Source organism: Bufo bufo, chromosome 2, assembly GCF_905171765.1.
Source record: "Bufo bufo chromosome 2, aBufBuf1.1, whole genome shotgun sequence".
Classification (NCBI taxonomy): domain Eukaryota; kingdom Metazoa; phylum Chordata; class Amphibia; order Anura; family Bufonidae; genus Bufo; species Bufo bufo.
This window is the reverse complement of record NC_053390.1, coordinates 49,282,979-49,301,031: the sequence shown is the minus strand read 5'-3', so window position 1 is coordinate 49,301,031 and position 18,053 is coordinate 49,282,979. Positions and strand designations below refer to the sequence as shown.

General features: G+C 45.0%; 1 protein-coding gene across 3 annotated transcripts in view; it reads left to right on the top strand.

The window, feature by feature from the left end:
• The window catches only part of RAB27B (RAB27B, member RAS oncogene family), a 124,125-nt gene that overhangs the window by 55,499 nt on the left and 50,573 nt on the right, over window positions 1–18,053 (top strand). For 2 of the 3 annotated variants that reach the window (XM_040421047.1, XM_040421046.1), the window contains exon 1: window positions 15,960–16,099. The exons of the other annotated variant lie outside the window; for it this stretch is intronic. The gene's annotated coding sequence lies outside the window, so the exon portion shown is untranslated. Of the gene's footprint in view, window positions 1–15,959; window positions 16,100–18,053 lie in introns of those variants that run through there. 3 annotated transcript variants of the gene reach the window in all.

Here is an 18,053-nt window from a genome sequence, read left to right as displayed (position 1 = left end):
GACTGACTGCACGGGCTTCACAGAACTAGATTTTTTCAAAATCTTTTTCTCTGACAAATTCATAAATTTGATGGTGACCCAAACCAATTTATATGCCAAGCAGTTTATAGCTCATAACCAGACATCCTCATATGCTTGACCCCTAGGTTGGATCCCAGTAAATGCAGCCGACATTATGATATTTTGGGGGCTGTTGCTGAATATGGGCCAGATAAAAATAAAATAAAAAAATGAGACAATATTGGAGTTCAGATGTCTTGTAAAACACTCAAATTTACAATGGCCATGTCCCGCTGAAGATTTAAATCCATTTTGAAATTCCTACATTTTAATGATAACGCACAGTGCCCCCCCAAAATGACCCACAATTTGACAGTCTATTCAAAATAAGACCCCTCCTGGAGCACCTCAACTCCAAATTTACAGAGGTGTTCACCCTAGAAAAAGAAATTAGCATAGACGAGTCCCTTGTACATTTAAAAAAAAAAAGGGTTAAATTCCGCCAGTACCTGCCCAGCAAGCGGGCACGGTACAGAATTAAAATGTACAAGCTGCGCGAGAGTACCTCCGGGTACACCTACAGGTTCCGGGTTTATGAGGGGAAAGATTCCCGGATACTACCCCCTGAATGCGCCCCCGTCCTAGGAGTTACTGGGAAGATCGTGTAGGACTTACTGCACCCACTGCTGGTTAAGGGTTACCACCTCTGTGTGAATAACTATTATACCAGCATACCCCTTTGCATGTCCCTAAAAGCCAGAGGTACTGTGGCTTGCGGCACAGTACGCAAAAATCTGAGAGGGCTCCCTAGATCCCTGGTAGGGCAACTACTCCGAAAAGGTGACAGTAAGGCTCTCTGCCATGAGAACATCCTGGCGGTTAAGTACAAGGTCAAGCGGGATGTCCTTGTACTGACCACCATTCACACTCGCACCAGTTCTCCAGCCCAAGTGCGAGGTACCACTACCACTGTCAACAAGCCAGACTGCATCCTTGATTACAACAGGCACATGGGAGGGGTTGATCTGTCCGGTCAAGTTCTGAAGCCCTACAGTGCCATGCGTAAAACTAAGGTGTGGTACAGAAAGCTTGCCATATACATTGTACAGATGGCAATGTACAATGCGTACATTTTACATCGAGCTGCAGGCTACACAGGAACTTTCCTTTTAGTTCTAAGAGGTGGTCATCAAGGCCCTCATTTTCCAAAGTCAGAAAGGGGAGGGCCATAGTACTTAAGGAGATTATGGTTCCCATGTTGTACCAGGACAACATTTCCCTAGTGACGTACCACAAACAGCAAAGAGGGGCAAGACCCAAAAACGATGTCGGGTTTGTTACTTATCAGTGCGACACCTGCCCAGATAAACCTGGCCTCTGCATAAAGGATTGTTTCCGAATTTACCACTCATCCATGGATTTTTTATTTCATCCTTTATGCTCCCTGTAATATTTCAACTTTACATCCCTGATTTGCTTGCATATCCACTTTCCAACAACCACTACATATTATTTTGTTTGAGACACCTGTTTGCCAAAAAGTACCCTTTCTACCACTTAAAATGTTCGTACGGGGGTGCTTTTTCCAAAATAGGGTCACTTCTTGGGGGTTTTTCATTTCTGGGGACTTCAGAAAATTTATTTACTGTATTTTTCGCCCTATAAGACGCACCTGCCCATAAGACGTGCCTAGGTTTTAGATGGTGAAAATAGGGGGAAAAAATATTTTGACAAAAGGTGTGTTAAAACGTTTAATAAAATAGCAGACCAATATTTTAATATTAATAAGGAGATCACTTTATTGGGGGAGGTGACTTTATTAGGAGGGGTCACTTTATTGGGGGGGTCACTTTATTAGCAGTGAGGTCATTACGGTTACCTTAAAGAATCTTTCTGTCAGGGCATAGCTCTGCACTTAGCCAGGAGCACGTAGTCAGGAGCAGGCAGTGTGATGACTAAGAGGTGGAGCAGGAATGTGTGACAGGGAAGTCTTCTCTGCCCCTCATCTGCCTGCTCCTGCGGTCCTCAACTTTCCTCCCCCTCCCTCCTCCATAACAGCGCTTCGGGCCAGCCGGTCTTTAACACCCAGCACTTGCTGAGGCCGGCCGGTCCCTTCCACAGACAACCCGCAGAGGCAACCACCCCCTGCATCACAGTGGCGCCCGATACCTGCCACTGAATACCCGCAGCGTGTCCGGCTCCTTATGCAAGCACCAAGTACCAGCAGCGCGGCCGGCCCTTTGATCATCGCAGCGCGGAAGTTACACTACTGTAATGCCGGACATGTTTTTTCCCTATATTCACCCCATAAGACGCACTAACTTTCCTCCCCCATTTTGGGGGGGAAAAACTGCGTCTTATAGGGCGAAAAATACAGAATGCAACATGGCAGCTAAAATCCATGTCGGTTTATTCAGGCCTGCAAAAAACAGTTTTTGCACTTTGCCTCTAGAGATCTGCTGAGCGCCAATACAGCAGGCTACAAGCACATATGGGGTGTTTGCAAAAAGGGGAGAAAATGGGAAACATATACTGGGGTGCATTTTCTCCTTTAACCCCTTGTGAAAGTGAAAAATTGGGGTCTGCTAGTAATTTTTCATTTTTACAAATATGTGATTTGAAATGCTTTCTCAAGTATTTCTTGTCTTTAGTGAGACACCTGTTTGGCTAAAAGTATCCTTTCTACCACTTAAAATGTTCGTACATGGATGTTTTTTCCGAAATGGGGTCATTTCTTGGGGTTTTTCATTTCTGGGGACCTCAGGAAATGTATTTAATGCGACATGGCAGCTAAAATCCATGTCGGTTTATTCAGACCTGCAAAAAACTTTTTTGCACTTTGCCTTTAAAGACCTGCTGCTTGACAATACAGAAGGCTACAAGCATATATGGGGCGTTTGCAAAAAGGGGAGAAAATGGGGAACATATACTGGGGTGCATTTTCTCTTTTAAATCCTTATGAAAGTGAAAATTGGGTTCTGCTACTAATTTTTCATTTTTACAAATGTGTGATTTGAAATGCTTTTCTCAAGTATTTCTTGTCTTTAGTGAAACACCTGTTTGCCAAAAGTACCCTTTCTACCACTTAAAATGTTCATAGGGGGGTGCTTTTTCCAAAATGGGGTCACTTTTTGGGGGTTTCCACTGTAGGGCCATCTCAGGGTGTAATCACATGCTCCCAATTACCATTCCAGCTAAATCCGCTCTCCTAATGCCATATGGTGCTCCTTCCACTCTGAAGCCTGCTGTGCGCCCGTACATCCTTTACTGAGAACATATTGGGTGTTGGCGTATTCGGAGGGAAATGGGGAACAAAATGTGGGGTGCATTTTGTCCTTTTATCCCTTAAAAAAGTGAAAAATATGGGTGTAAAGCAACTTTTTTGGGAAAAATTTGTAATTTTTTATTTTCACAGCCAAGCATTTCCTAATTCTGTGAAGTGCGTCAAAGTGTTCACTACACAGTAGTTTCCAGAATGGGGTCACTTTTTGGGGGTTTCCACTCTAGGGTCACCTCAGGGTGTGTTCAATTGCAAGATGGTGCCTGTTAATTATTCCGGTGAAATCTGCCTTTCCAGAAGCCATTTGGTGCTCCTTTCCTTCTGACCCCTGTGGTACACCCATATAGCAGTATACAAGCACATATGGGGTATTGCTATAATCACGAGAAAATGGCCAATAAATTAGGGGGCACATTTTCTCCAGTTCCCCCTTTTTGAAAGTGAAAAATTTGTGCCTAAAGTCCATTTTTCTGGAATTATTTTAATTTTTTTTATTTTCAAAGCCAATTCCATGATTTACCTTTTGAGGACAAAGCTCTCACTACACATCTTAAAAAATATTCCTTGAGAGGTGTAGTTTCCAGAATGGGGTAACTTTTTTGGGATTTCCACTCTAGGGGTACCTCAGGGTGTCTTTATATGCGACATAGCTTCCAAAAGCCAATCCTGAAAAATCTGTCCTCCAAAAGCCCTATGGCGCTAGTTCTCTTTTGGACCCTACATCATTTTTTGAGCACATATGGGGTGTTGGCGTATTTGGGCGGACATGGGGAACACAATATGGGTGCATTTTGTCCTGTTACCCCTTGTGAAAGTGAAAAATGTGGGTGTAAAGCAACTTTTTCTGGAAAAGTTTTTCATTTTCACAGCCAAGCGTTTCCTAATTCTGTGAAACGTCTGATGGGTCAACTTTCTCAATACACACCTTGAAATATTCCTTGATGGGTGTAGTTTCCACAGTGGGGTGACTTTTTGGGGTTTTCCATTGTAGGGCCACCTCAGGGTGTCTTTATATGCGACATGGCTTCCAATTACCTTTACAGCTAAATCTGCTCTCCAAAAGCCATATGGTGCTCCTTCCACTCTGAAGCCTTCTGTATGCCCATACCTCCGTTTTTGAGCACACATGGGTGTTTCTGTAAACTTCAGATTCAGGGTAATAGATTTTGAGTTTTGTTTCGCTGTTAACCCTTTAATGTGTTGAAGAAAAAATAGATTACCGTATTTTTTGCCCTATAAGACGCACCTGCCCATAAGACGCACCTAGGTTTTTGAGGAGGAAAATAAGAAAAAAAATATTTTTAACAAAAAGGTGTGTTTTTGAACTAATGGTGGTCTGTGGATGACACTATTATGGGGGATCTGTGGGTGACACTGTTATGGTGGGATCTGTGGGTGACACTGTTATAGGGGGGATCTGTGGATGACACATATATGTGTCATCCACAGATCCCCTCCATAACAGTGTCCCTGTAGTGTGAATGACCCCCAATACAGGGGGTGGGGGTCGCATCTGGTTTTATAATGACAGCGTGGCCCGTGCAGTGACTGTATTCTACTACACGGGCCCCGCTCACTGTATATACCGTAATCTTATCTATAATTGTGGCATTGTTAATAGTAATCAGCGCCTGTATTACTTACAACAAGCGCTCGGTAGCAGAGAGGAGGGAGGAGGCAGGCCGGGAGGACGGGCGCTGGCAGCGTAAGTCACTACGTCATGCGCCCACGCCGCCTGCTTCATTCATAAAGTGGTGACGTAGTGACTCACGCTGCCAGCTCCTGTCCTCCCGGCCTGCCTCCTCTCTGCTACCGAGCGCTTGTTGTAAGTACTACAGGCGCTGATTACTATTAACAATGCCACAATTATAGATAAGATTACGGTATATACAGTGAGCGGGGCCCGTGTAGTAGAATACAGTCACTGCACGGGCCCCGCTGTCATTATAAAAGCAGATGCCGGCCCCCAGCCCATCCTCCCTCTCAGCTGATACACCTGCCGCGCGGCATCGCGTATCATTGAGTGTTCGGCAAAATGCAGCATTCGCCCCATAAGACACACTGCTATTTTCCCCCCACTTTTGGGGGGGGGGAAAGTGCGTCTTATAGGGCGAAAAATACAGTAAATATTAAAATCTGCTAAAAAAGTGAAATTTTTTAATTTTATTGCCATTTTCCTAAAGGGTTAACAAAGTTTGTAAAATCAGTTTTGAATACCTTGAGGGGTGTAGTTTCTAAAATGGGGTGATTTATGGGTAATCTTTTTTAATATGTAAGCCCCAGAAAGTGACTTCATAACTGAACTGGTCCTGAAAAATTTGGGTTTTGGAAATATTGTAAAAAAAATTAAGATTTGCTTCTAAACTTCTAAGCCTTCTAATGTCAAATGATCCAAACATGAAGTAGACATATGGGGAATGTAAAGTAATCACTATTTTTGGAGGTATTACTATCTATTATAAAAGTAGAGAAATGTAAATTTGCAAATTTTAAATTTTTGGGGTAAATTAGTTTTTTTTTTTATAAATAAAAAAGATTTTTTTTAAACTAATTTTTACCACTGTCATGAAGTACGATATGTGACGAGAAAACAGTCTAAGAATGGCCTGTATAAGTAAAAGCTTTTTTCAAAGTTATTACCACATAAAGTGACACATGTCAGATTTGCAAAAAGTGGCCTGGGCAGGAAGGTGAAAACTGGCCCGGGGTAGAAGGGGTTAATCAACTTTGAACAATGCAATCTCTTCTTTTGTTAGCTTGGTGACGACTTTTCTGTTATTCTCCACTAGCCTCAACAAGAATTTTTTGTTGTTCGTCCCTGACCGATTCGTTAAACTTTTTTATCAGCGCAATTCCTCTTTCTGCGGTATCATTGACCCACCTTAAGAGCGTTCACATGGCTTCTTCGATAATCACTGCAGTATTCTGTCACGTCGTGGATCCCAAACTATTCAAAGAACGTCTTTGTTTTATTCGTAACTAAATGGCTCAGGTATTTTCCTTTTAAAAACTAAGTTTTTACCCTCTAATCGATTCATTTCCTTTTTCTTCGCAGGTTTGGTTTCTAAATTTTTTGTCATATTTTCCTTAACAGCCTGAGTAATATGTTTGTCCAAAAAAGCCAATCCTACATTTGTTTCTAACATATACCAAAGGTGTCTCTTAGCAACTGTGAGAGCACTTTTTTTGATGTCTGCATCTGGGTAAGTGCTCAGAAGCTGTAGCATATCCAAATCATTCTTTGGAGCCCATTAATTTACAATTGCCTCGTGCAAAAAGTGAACATATTTGAGGCTGACAAAATGTGCAACCCGTTTCATTCCTTTCAATTCTCATTGAGGAATATTCAACAGTTTAGTGAAGAGGACAATTTTAAGTGCATATATTGCCTTTGCCATCCACCTTGCTTGATGCAGAGCCCCTGGGATCCTGAAACTGAAGTAGTTTTTAGGCCAACCTCCTAGGTAGAGGAGTGAGAGTAGTAATAAAAGCGATCAATGTGTGCAACCCCTAAATATATATCTTTTACATCACTGAGACTCTGGCGGTAAGCAAACTCATATGAAAATCACATCTTGGAAAAATGAAACATCCTAGGGTGCACTGTGCCTGGCTGTGGTACAGGGGGACTGTGGATAGCTCCGTTACTAGGCACTTTAGCTGGCACTATTATGGGGGCACTACAGTTGGCTCTAGTATTGGACAGTGTGTCTGGCTTGTACAGGGGCACTGTGAGTTGCTCTGTTATTGGGGCACTGTGGTCAGCTCACTTATGGGGGCACTACAGTTGGCTCTAGTTTTGGAGCAGTGTGTGTGACTTGTACAGGGGCACTGTGGTCGGCTCACTTATGGGGGCACTGTGGTCAGCTCACTTATGGGAGCACTACAGTTGGCTGTATTATGGGAGACTTTGTTTGGTTCTGGTACAGGGGTACTGTGGGTAACTGTATTATAGGGCACTGTTATGGGACCTCTAGGGGTGGTTCTAATATAGGGTCACTCTGACTGTGATACAGGGGCACTGTGAGTTGCTCTGTTATGGAGGCACTATGGTTGGCTCACTTATGGGAGCAGTACAGGTGGGTTTATTATGGGGGCACTGTGTCTTGTATAGGGGCACTGTAAGTACCTATTTTGGGACCCTGCCAGGGACTGTTATGGCAGCACTAGAGTTGGCTGCGATAGAGGGGAACTGTGAGTTACTCTGGTCTGAGCACTTTGGCTGGCACTGTTGTGGGAGTACTATGGCTGTCTCTGTTATGGGGGTCACACTATCTGGCTCTGTTATGGGGCACTACAGTTGGCTCTGTTATGGAGCAGTTTAGCTGCGTCTACAATGCATACCATGTGACATCTATAAACCATAATAATATTTAGCAGCATATACGAGCCCTTTTCCCATCTCCCATCTTAGCACGTTGTGTATCCACAAGGTCAGCTTTTACAACTTTTAACTAAATCTTGAAATATTTAGTAAGTGATTTCCGCAGCAACTTTCCCGAAGCTGCACATTACTGTTTCTGTGAGCTTCCAGCACACCAAGGTTATATCTCTTCTCTCAGTAATGACAACATGCGCTATAAATTTGCCATTTCAGAGGAATATATTGCCGCTGCTTTAAAATATAGGAAATTGCTAAAGTGGTGAGTCAATAAACGCAGCTGGGAAGATTTACGTGAAATATACGACTTTGAAGAGAGCAAATGCAACAGAGAGCGCAGCCAGCAGAAGAGGGAACAGATCGGCTGTGCTGCGGGAGGTGCTGGAGATTCGTAGAGTTCTGATATTAAAGGGGAAATCCACCTAAAATTCTAACCCTAACCCATAGACCTCGAGTGGAGCTGCAGTGCAAAGGTGCAAGCACCACCACATTCAGCCTGGGTACATGGGACCCCCATTCTCATGAAAGGTGGGGGTCCCTGCGGCGGAAGCCCCATCGATCAGACACTATGCTGTAATAGGGCATATGAACAGGGGTGGTCTTCATAAGACAACCTCTGCTCATATGTCCTATTAGACTATATAGATGTCATAGAGTGTTGTCTCCCATTCGGGGCCCCACTCTGGGGGTCATAACAGAGACACACCCTATAAGTGGATCCCGCTCTGGCGGTCTCGGGCGTTTTCATTTCATTTATCACATGGGAGACAGAGTACCATAACTAGAAATGACTGGGCCCCACAGCAAATTTTTGAACTGGCCTCTCCTCCCCGAAACGTCTTCACAACCCCCTCCTCCCATGCAACCCCCACTCCTGTGGCTAGTCAAGATTGGTCTCTCAGATGAGGCCCGGCAGCCGCTATGTCCATTTCACTGTATAATTTCATTGTATAATTCTGTTGAGGGGACCCGGACAATAAAATATTTTAGTCTTCCTCCTCCTGGGTGGACCCCTTTTCAGTTCAGACCCTAAAAAGCAGCATCTTCCCTTGGGGAGGCCATTTATCTGTAATGCTACATGTCCAGGTTGGTCGCGGCTTCTAGCGGCGAAATCATATCTTCGGCAAGGCTTCTAGGAGCTGGAATTAGTCGCTCATTTAAACGAATATGCCACCATGCAATACATGGTCACACTATATGTCCGAGAGTGGGAGTCTGCTTCTCCCCAGTCTGGCTTATACTGTTGTTTGCTCAATTCAGTAATATTGCAGTACCACTTGTTACCAAGAGGTGGTGACAGACAGCCAGATCATTTTTCGCATAAAGCTACAGAATAGGCAGCAGGACTCCAGTGTGCGGACACCGGAAGACACTGAACTTGGTCAAGAAATCCACAGCTGCTGCTACCGTATGTTGTCTGCATTAGAGATTAGCGAATCGATTCTAAACTAATCGGATTCATCTTGAAATTCACAAAAATTCTTCTGCCCAACTAACCTGCAGTTTTGGCAATTCGCTTTGGATGAATCGCACAAAACGGCACCCGCCATTTTATTTTTAAAATGCAAGGTAAATGGGGCAGGGAGGATGGAGACTGATGATCACATGACCCCTGGCGGGTTCCCCAGCTAACGGGCTTGCTCACAATGCTTTGCAGTCAACCTGACATCCAATCAGGAGGCAGGATATTGGCTTTTCTATCAGGTACTGTGCGTTCTGTAAAGCACAAATGCTATTGTGAGCTCAGCCACTGATGTGAGAGGATGTGTCTGACAGACACCAATTAGAGACACAGGCCAGACATTTTAGGGTCTTGCAGGGGGAGTGTAGGGATTTATCAGGTTGCCACAAACACACTGTACACTGGTATTGACACACTTAGGGCTCTTTCACACCTGCGTTCTTGTCTTCCGGCATAGAGTTCCGTCGTCGGGGCTCTATGCCGGAAGAATCCTGATCAGGATTATCCTAATGCATTCTGAATGGAGAGTAATCCGTTCAGGATGTCTTCAGTTCCGGTACGGAACGTTTGTTGGCCGGAGAAAATACCGCAGCATGCTGCGCTTTTTGCTCCGGCCAAAAATCCGGAACACTTGCCGCAAGGCCGGATCTGGAATTAATGCCCATTGGAAGGCATTGATCCGGATCCGGCCTTAAGCTAAACGTCGTTTCGGCGCATTGCCGGAGCCGACATTTAGCTTTTTCAGAGTGGTTACCATGGCTGCCGGGACGCTAAAGTCCTGGCAGCCATGGTAAAGTGTAGCGGGGAGCGGGGGAGCAGTGTACTTACCTTCCGTGCGTCTCCCCGGGCGCTCCAGAGTGACGTCAGGGCGCCCCAAGCGCATGGATCACGTGATCGCATGGATCACGTCATCCATGCGCATGGGGCGCTCTGACGTCATTCTGGAGCGCCCCGGGAGCCGCACGGACTGTAAGTATACCGCTCCTCCGCTCCCCACTACTACTATGGCAACCAGGACTTTAATAGCGTCCTGGGTGCCATAGTAACACTGAAAGCATTTGGAAGACGGTTCCGTCTTCAAATGCTTTCAGTACACTTGCGTTTTTCCGGATCCGGCAGGCACCTCCGGCAACGGAAGTGCATGCCGGATCCCAACAACGCAAGTGTGAAAGAGGCCTAAATTGTCCTGACTTGAGCACTGATTAAACTGCTAAATTGCAACAGTGGTTTTCTTTTTTTCTTTTTTTAAAGGTGCAATTGCACAGGATATGTATTGAAATATATGCTGGTGCTGGTGCTGGGAATATTCCTAGTAAACAATCACGAACTGTAGAAGCTTTTTTTGGAGGAGGAAAGGCTACCTCATGCACAGAAAAATAAAATAAAAAAATCTGGTTTTATCAGTAGGGCAGCTGCTGGAGCTGTTCATATCTTGCACTGCCTACGCAAAGAATCTTGCACAAGATCACTGAAAGAGTCATTATTTTTTATTTTTATTTTTTTTCTGTACAATTTAGTGTGTCAACACTAGTATACAGTGTTTGTGGCAGTTGATTTTTAATTGTGCCATTACAAACAAACTCTTGTAAGTTTGCTACCAATTATAAATGTGCAGTGTGTTTGTAGCAGGTGGCATTTACATCTGTCCATCCAGCGCAGCCTGTTATCCTTCATCTAGAGGAAGGCAAAAAAAAAACATTTAGGGAAAAAAATTCCTTCCCGACTCCAATCAGGCCAACTCCCTGGATCAACGACCTTTCTCCAGAAATCTAGTAAGGGTACTTTCACACTAGCATTTTTGTTTTCCAGTATTGACTTCCGTCACAGGGGCTCCATACCGGGAAAAAACGGATCAGTTTAAGGGTCCATTCACACGTCCGTAATTTGGGTCCGCATTCAATGGGGCTGGAACGGATGCAAATCCACATTTCCTGGATCCGCATCTGCATTTTCGGGATCCGCATCTGTTTTTTTGGGATCCGTTTTTTCGGGATCCGCAATTTTAGTTCCTGGAAAAAATAGAACATGTCCTATTCTTGTCCGCAATTGCAGACCAGAAAAGGCATTTTCTATTATAGTGTCTGTGATGTGCGGATCTGCAAATTGCGGATCGCACATTGCAGGTGTCCGTGTTTTGCAGATCCGCAATTTGCGGATTCGCAAAACACTTACGGACGTGTGAATGGACCCTTATCCTAATGCATTCTGAATGGAGAGCATTCCGTTCAGTAAGCATGAGGATGCATCAGTTTAGTCCCTCTTACGTTTTTTGGCCGGAAAAAATACTGCAGCATGCTGCAGTTTTCTCTCCGGCCAAAAATACTGAACACTTGCCGGAATCCCGGATCCAGCATTAATTTCCATTGAAATGCATTAATGCCGGATCTGGCCCCAAGTGTTCTGGCAAAACGGAGCCGGTTTTGCAGTCTGCGCAAGTGCAGACCTTTAAAAATGAGAAAAAAATTAATACCGGATCCGTTTTTCCGGCTGACAACCGGAAAGACTGATCCAGTATTGCAATGCATTTGTGAGACGGATCCGCAATGAAAGACCCATGCATCATAATCTGCGAGTGAGAATGTGGGTGGCTGTAGTAGTGCAAACAACAATGCCATGGGCACCACCCCTCTGGCCAGCAGTAGCAGAAGGACACAGTGTATCTAGCTTCTGGTAGGCAACAGATTATTATTTAGGACAAAGAGGATGCCATTGTGGTCTGGATTCAATCATCCTCTCACAGCAGGATGATACTGATGTCACCTGTGAGTCTGACACCATGCCTTGGAGCCAGAGCTCAGCACATTCCTTCTGCTCCTCCTCCTCTTTGTGGCCCCAGAGAAGCCTTTCACTTGCATCATGTCTGTCTTCACTGCCCCCTCCTAACAGGGTGCCTTCTTTTTTTCCTAAGAAGGGCCATCAATATGGAATATGCTCAAGATGGTCTTTCTGTTGATGAGTTCTAAGAGCAGTCAGCTTTTCGACTGCCATAAAGAGGGGGTTCTGGTGGAGGCTGGTGGTAGTCGTAGTGGCGGTAGGGGCAGTGCTACCCGTGGCATCAGTGGTACTTGGGGGCAAATATAGAGGAGGGAATGGTGAAGTGGACCAAGGAGCCTACGATGACCTAGCACAGTCTGATAAAGTCCGATATAGAGAATGGATGTACTGGCGAGGAGAGTGAGGACAATAATAATGATTGTGTGTTGGCCAGGGCCTAGGCGCTTGAATGGGGTGCTGAGGAGGAGGGTGGAGGCCACAGCGGCAATAAAGAGCAGGGGCAAGGTACAGTATGGCCAGAACATCCCAAAAAAAAAAAAATGCCAGACATGCTTCTATTGTGGTCAGCTGAGGGACTGGTGATGCACTTAGCTTTGATAGGAGATACTTAGCCACTATTATTTCTCCCAATAAGTCTATCCCTGCCTTGTATTGTGACATGGCGAAGAACATGGACCACTCCATGCAAGGAGCACATCAGTGTGGACAACTGGAGCCCCTGTCATGGAAAGGAGGACCGTACATGTGTTTCCCGGCCCAATGGGTCAATGTTTTCTCAAGCAGCACCACAGTAAGAAGGCCAGGTCCTTTGGACACCTCCACAGTTGTGTTGATATGGTTCCCACACCAGGCACTTATCTACCTCCTCCACATCCTCCTCCGTGGACATCTTTCAGTCCTCAACAGAAAGCTGCACAATCAGCACCATACATGTATATCGGAAGTCGTCACTTTAAACATGACATCTACCCGCGAGCGCAGCGGACACCCTAGCAGCTGGCCTGAGGAAGCGCGAATTGGCGTGAAACGGCCGTCGCTGCTAAGATGTTTTTAACAGCAGAGACCCGAGGCTAATGTCTGCAGTCCGTGATAATGCAGATCGCAGACATGTGACCATGGCATCTGAGTGGAGAAAATCCCAGTGGTGTGTTCCTCTGCCCAGAGAAGCTTCCCCTCTCTGAGATCGGGGAAGCTGTTCCTTGGTAATGATAGGTCGGAGCCTACTAGAGGCTCTGATGCCTGTCACAGGTATATTCCAGTGTCGGCCTGCAGGTGGTAGCATTACATTGGAATATACAGAATTTTCTATTTAGCAATGGATTAAATTCAATTGCTAAATAGAAATGGCAATCTAATGATTTTGTGTTAGGCACCTCAGTATTAAAACGCAAGAAAAAATTATACAAGTGTGGCATTGTTGTAATTGTACTGACCCTGAGAGTGAAGGGAACAGGTCCGTTTTATCGCATACTGTAGGAAACCCTGTAAAAACAAAACCCATAAAACTGTGTCGGAATTGCGTCCCCCCCCCCCCCCCCCCAATTCCACTCAATTTGGAAATTTTATTCCAGCTTCCCATTACGTTGTATGCAATATGCGATAGCAAATGGTTCATTACAAAGTACAACTTGTCCTGCAAAAAACAAGCTCTCGTATGGCTGTGTGAATGGACAAATAAAAAAAAGTTATGGCTCTGGGAAGGAAAGAAGAAAATGCAAAAATAAAAAATTGCCAGGCCATCTAAGGGTTAATGGTGGTACAGCCCCTTAAAGATGTCTACCGGGTTCTTACTTTTTTTCAAAGCACAATTTATTGCAGTGATGAACACAGTTTTGCATCATTAAAAAAAACTTTCAAAAACAGCAGTGATCTAAAACCCGTCTTGATCTTATAAGAGGAGGCGATTCCTTTATTATCCTTCCTACCATTATAACCTGGGAATTATACAGTAATGTGAAATTAAACAATGTGCTGTACAGATGCCCACACCCTTCTGTGTTGCACTTTGCGGATTCCAATCCAACCTGTTCGGCAACTTTATGCCCAAGGCAATTATTTTTTTTTCATTTCCCTAAAGGCTAGAGAGCAGGATTTTTCTCCCAGATATACGGTGATAGGTTGTAAATGTCAGACATTGTTTACATTGAAGAGCAGCATTTTTCAGTTCGTTGCCTTACATGTGCCAGCACATTCCCCGCAATTTTTTTTTTTTTACTTTAGTATTTTTGCCATAGGTCTAAACATCTAAATTTTCAAGATATAGTTAAAGGGGTTGTCCTGGTTCAGAGCTGAATCCAGACATATCCCCATTTTCACCGAGGCAGCCCCCCTGATATGAGCATCGGAGCATTTCATGCTCTGATGCTCTCCCTTGCGCTGCGCTGGATCGCCCAGGGCACGGGCTGTTTGTTTATATTTATTAGGGTCCATTTCACACGTCCGTATGTGTTTTGCAGATCCGCAAAACACGGACACCGGCAATGTGCCTATTCATGTCCGCAAAACGGACAAGAATAGTACAGGTTATATTGTTTTTGCGGACCACGGAACGGAGCAACGGATGCGGACAGCAGACGGAGTGCTGTCCGCATCTTTTGCGGCCCCATTGAAGTTAATGGGTCCGCATCCAAGCCGCAAAAACTACGGTTCGAATGTGGACCAAAACAACGGTCGTGTGCATGTAGCCTAAGGCAGTGCTAAAGCCCGCCCATTATAGCTGATGACATTACCGGGTGCACTGCTAGGAAGAAGCCTCCGCCTAGCAGTCCCCATGTAGAGCCCGGTACGTCACCGGAACTCCAGAAAATGCCTTTTCCCTGCGCGATTCACCGTAGGGCAAAGGAGAGCATCCTCATACAGCCGGGTGTCAGCCAATCTGATATTGATGACCTGTCTTGAGGATAGGTCATCAATATTAAAAGCCCGGAGAACCCCTGTAAGTTTCTGGCAATACCGGAATACAGAGAGTTTCGGCAAGATGTTCCCTGCCAGATCCTAAGCGATAGTGTGAAACTAGCCTAAGGCCTCCGGCACACGAACGTATGTGTTCCGTTTCCGTATTGTGGACCGCATACGCGGATCCGCAATAAACGGACACCATTCCGTGTGCATTCTGCATCGCGGATGTGGACCCATTCACTTGAATGGGTCCGCAAATCTGGGTATGCAGAAACGGTGCGGATTGGAGCACGGAACGGAACCCTACGGAAGCACTACGGAGTGCTTCTGTGGGGTTCCGTTCCCTACTTCCGTTTCACAAAAAGATAGAACTTGCTCTATCTTTTTGCAAAACGGGCATATCACGGACCCATTCAAGTTGAATGAGTCTGGATCCGTCCCGGAGGCCGCACGAGCGTTCTCCGTGCATTGGGGACCGCAAATTGGAGAATACTGCGACACAACAGTAGCAAAAAATCCACCATTGACAATCATTTCAAAAAATGCTGCGCGAGTGTAATTGTACGGGACTCATTGTTGTGCGACTTGTAGCCCTACTGGTATATTTTGAGTATATTTTCCCCTTTTCTAATGTACGAATTATTAATAATACATATTGGAGAATTTTTATTGTATTCGATTTATTTTCTTTAGGTAATAATAATTAATTATCAAAAATATTAAATAGTTTCAAGATCTGAAAAAATCAAAAATTACACTATAAAATGCATTTTTTATTTCACTTTTTCTACCTGTTACCATGTCGTTTGTTTGGTGTTTTTAGTTACAATGTATCCTTTTTTTCGTCAGGTGACTGAATACATTGTAACCTCTCTTTGTGTTCTTTTCTTTTCCTCGATCTGTATGTGGTGGCACAGAGATATTTTTATATTCCCACTTGCGTGGGCACCTCCTCCCCGTATGTCTGATGAGGGGGGCTTGCGATGATTTCGCTGCCTGTGATTTACTCCGTTAGGATCTGTTCTTGCACGGAATAACCTTTTCTGAGAATCCCGAGCTGTACCCTCGATAAAGGACACCAAGTTTAGTGCGTAGGCTTAGAGTCTCAGCAGAGTATGTTTTCAGTTGTAATGTAGTTGAGTCACAAGAAAGATTTGCCTGAGGTGAGTTCCTCATATCCGTGTGGAGATTGCGAAGGCACGCCTTCTCCTCATACAGGCTGTTCGCATAGAAGACTCCACAAGCCACAAGGGTGGTGCAAAAATATACAGAACACTGCAAGGAGACCGGGCTTGGATCATCTGTAAGTTTTTTGCTTTTTATGCATTTTTTTATCCTCCTTTTTTTAGCATCTATATATTTTTTTTTTTTACTATTATTTTCTGTGTTTGCTATGACCCTGCCTAGACCTGGGATCAGGTGACTGCTCGGAATAGAGGAGGAAAAAAAGTTTGCGTAGTGTAAGGGAAATGTGCAGTCGCCATCCCGTGCTGGGCATAGGCCTCGGTATATGCTGGGAGCAGGACCACCACGCTCCTGATTTCTGCACGCCGTCTTGTTATGTATGTCATCAGTCTCTCACGTTGCAATGTCAGCAGGTGAAACATATGACATGTGCGTCCCGTCTCCGCAGCTGGTAGAGCACACCCGCTTTATAGCATGCACTTGGTGTAAAGACGTGTAATAGGGGCAGATACCCTGCTGTCACCAAACATTTAAAGGGACGGTTGCCAGACGCTTTTAATGTTTAATCAAGTTAACCACGCGTAAGATTGCGCAGAACGGATGCAGTGTTTTCATTCAGTAAGAGTGGCGTAGACTATATTTCACGTGTCATTTATTTTTATTTTTTCTGTTGTTCCCTGTTATCCGCCATGGTGTAGATGCTGAAAGGAAGTTTAGAAAAATGTTGGACAGTTTTTTTTCCTTCTGAATGAGAGCTAATTTTCATTTTTGCATCCTCTGACTTGGCTGTTATGTTTTAAAGGTGTTGTGCCACCCAGTGGCGGATCCAGAGCCTGGTCTCGGGAGGGGCACTTCCCCGGGCAATATGAGATTATGGGGCCCCTGTGTCCCCGCCCACCCTCAAGCCACACCCACACACAGCCCCACCCATATATATCGCGCCCCATACCTCTTACATCCAGTGACGTCTCCTTTGATGTAGATGTTCTCTTTCTTCATCTTCTCCATTCAGACCAGACCACCATGATGATTTCTTTCAACCATCTCTCATCTCTGCAGAGTTTGACAGACAGACATCTTAGTTTTCTACTTTTCCCCCTGCAGTACGCCAGTCCTGCAGGGTGAGCAAATGTGAGGTCACGGGGGTCAGTTAGCAGACCGAGGGTTCCTCTTGGTACTCACAATTTGTAGAAGACCCTGGGCAGGCATACAGCAGTGATGGAGAGGCTGGCACGTAGATCCTCTGGGGCACTCTCTGTATATAGGGACCAGGCCGGGTGGTTAGTGAGGTGCCCTGGGTGTTGGAAGTTTAGTGTGCCGGTGGCAAGATCCCTTATAGTTCGTGACGCCAGTGCCGGTAATGGTGGCACACCGATTTTGTTGTAGGAATAATTGAGGTACACACAGTTGTAGTGAACCAGAAATTCTTTTTTACTGAACAGTTCAACTATTTACAGGCTTCAGATAAAGCTCCATAGGCAGGGTAATGGTATCAGGCAGGCTTGACATAAATGGCAGGTAAAATCCTAGCAAGATAACTCAGAGGGAATAAACTCACAGATCAGGCTGTACTTTCTGCAGAATCCTGTCTGACTTTCTCCAAGGCCCGGATGCCTAATAGCTGGCTTTATCCTTGGGAGGGGAACCTTCCTCTGGTATGAATCCACTTGCTGCAAAAAACCTTCTACCTTTCAGCTTTCTACTTTGCTGGTTAAAATTAGCACTGCTCTGTACTTTGTAAGCTGCAGGATAACTTTAGGAGGGAACCTCTTCTCCTGGGGGCAAGCTAGGAGCCTGGGCTATCTAGCTGCATGTTAGAAGCTGACCTCAGCTCCTGCCTGGCTGAAGTGAATCTTGACTTCTAAAACACCCCCTATCTCTGGACTAGACCTGTCTATATATACTAGGGGGTTCCCTAGCTCCCTCTACTGCCTAGGAAGAGGAACTACACCCCTAACAGGCCTGGTACACAGGAAATTATCATGAAATTATACATTACAATGCAATATAAAATACCATAATCATGTTCCACAGGAGGTGGAGAACAACGTGACCCAATTGACCCTTGAGTA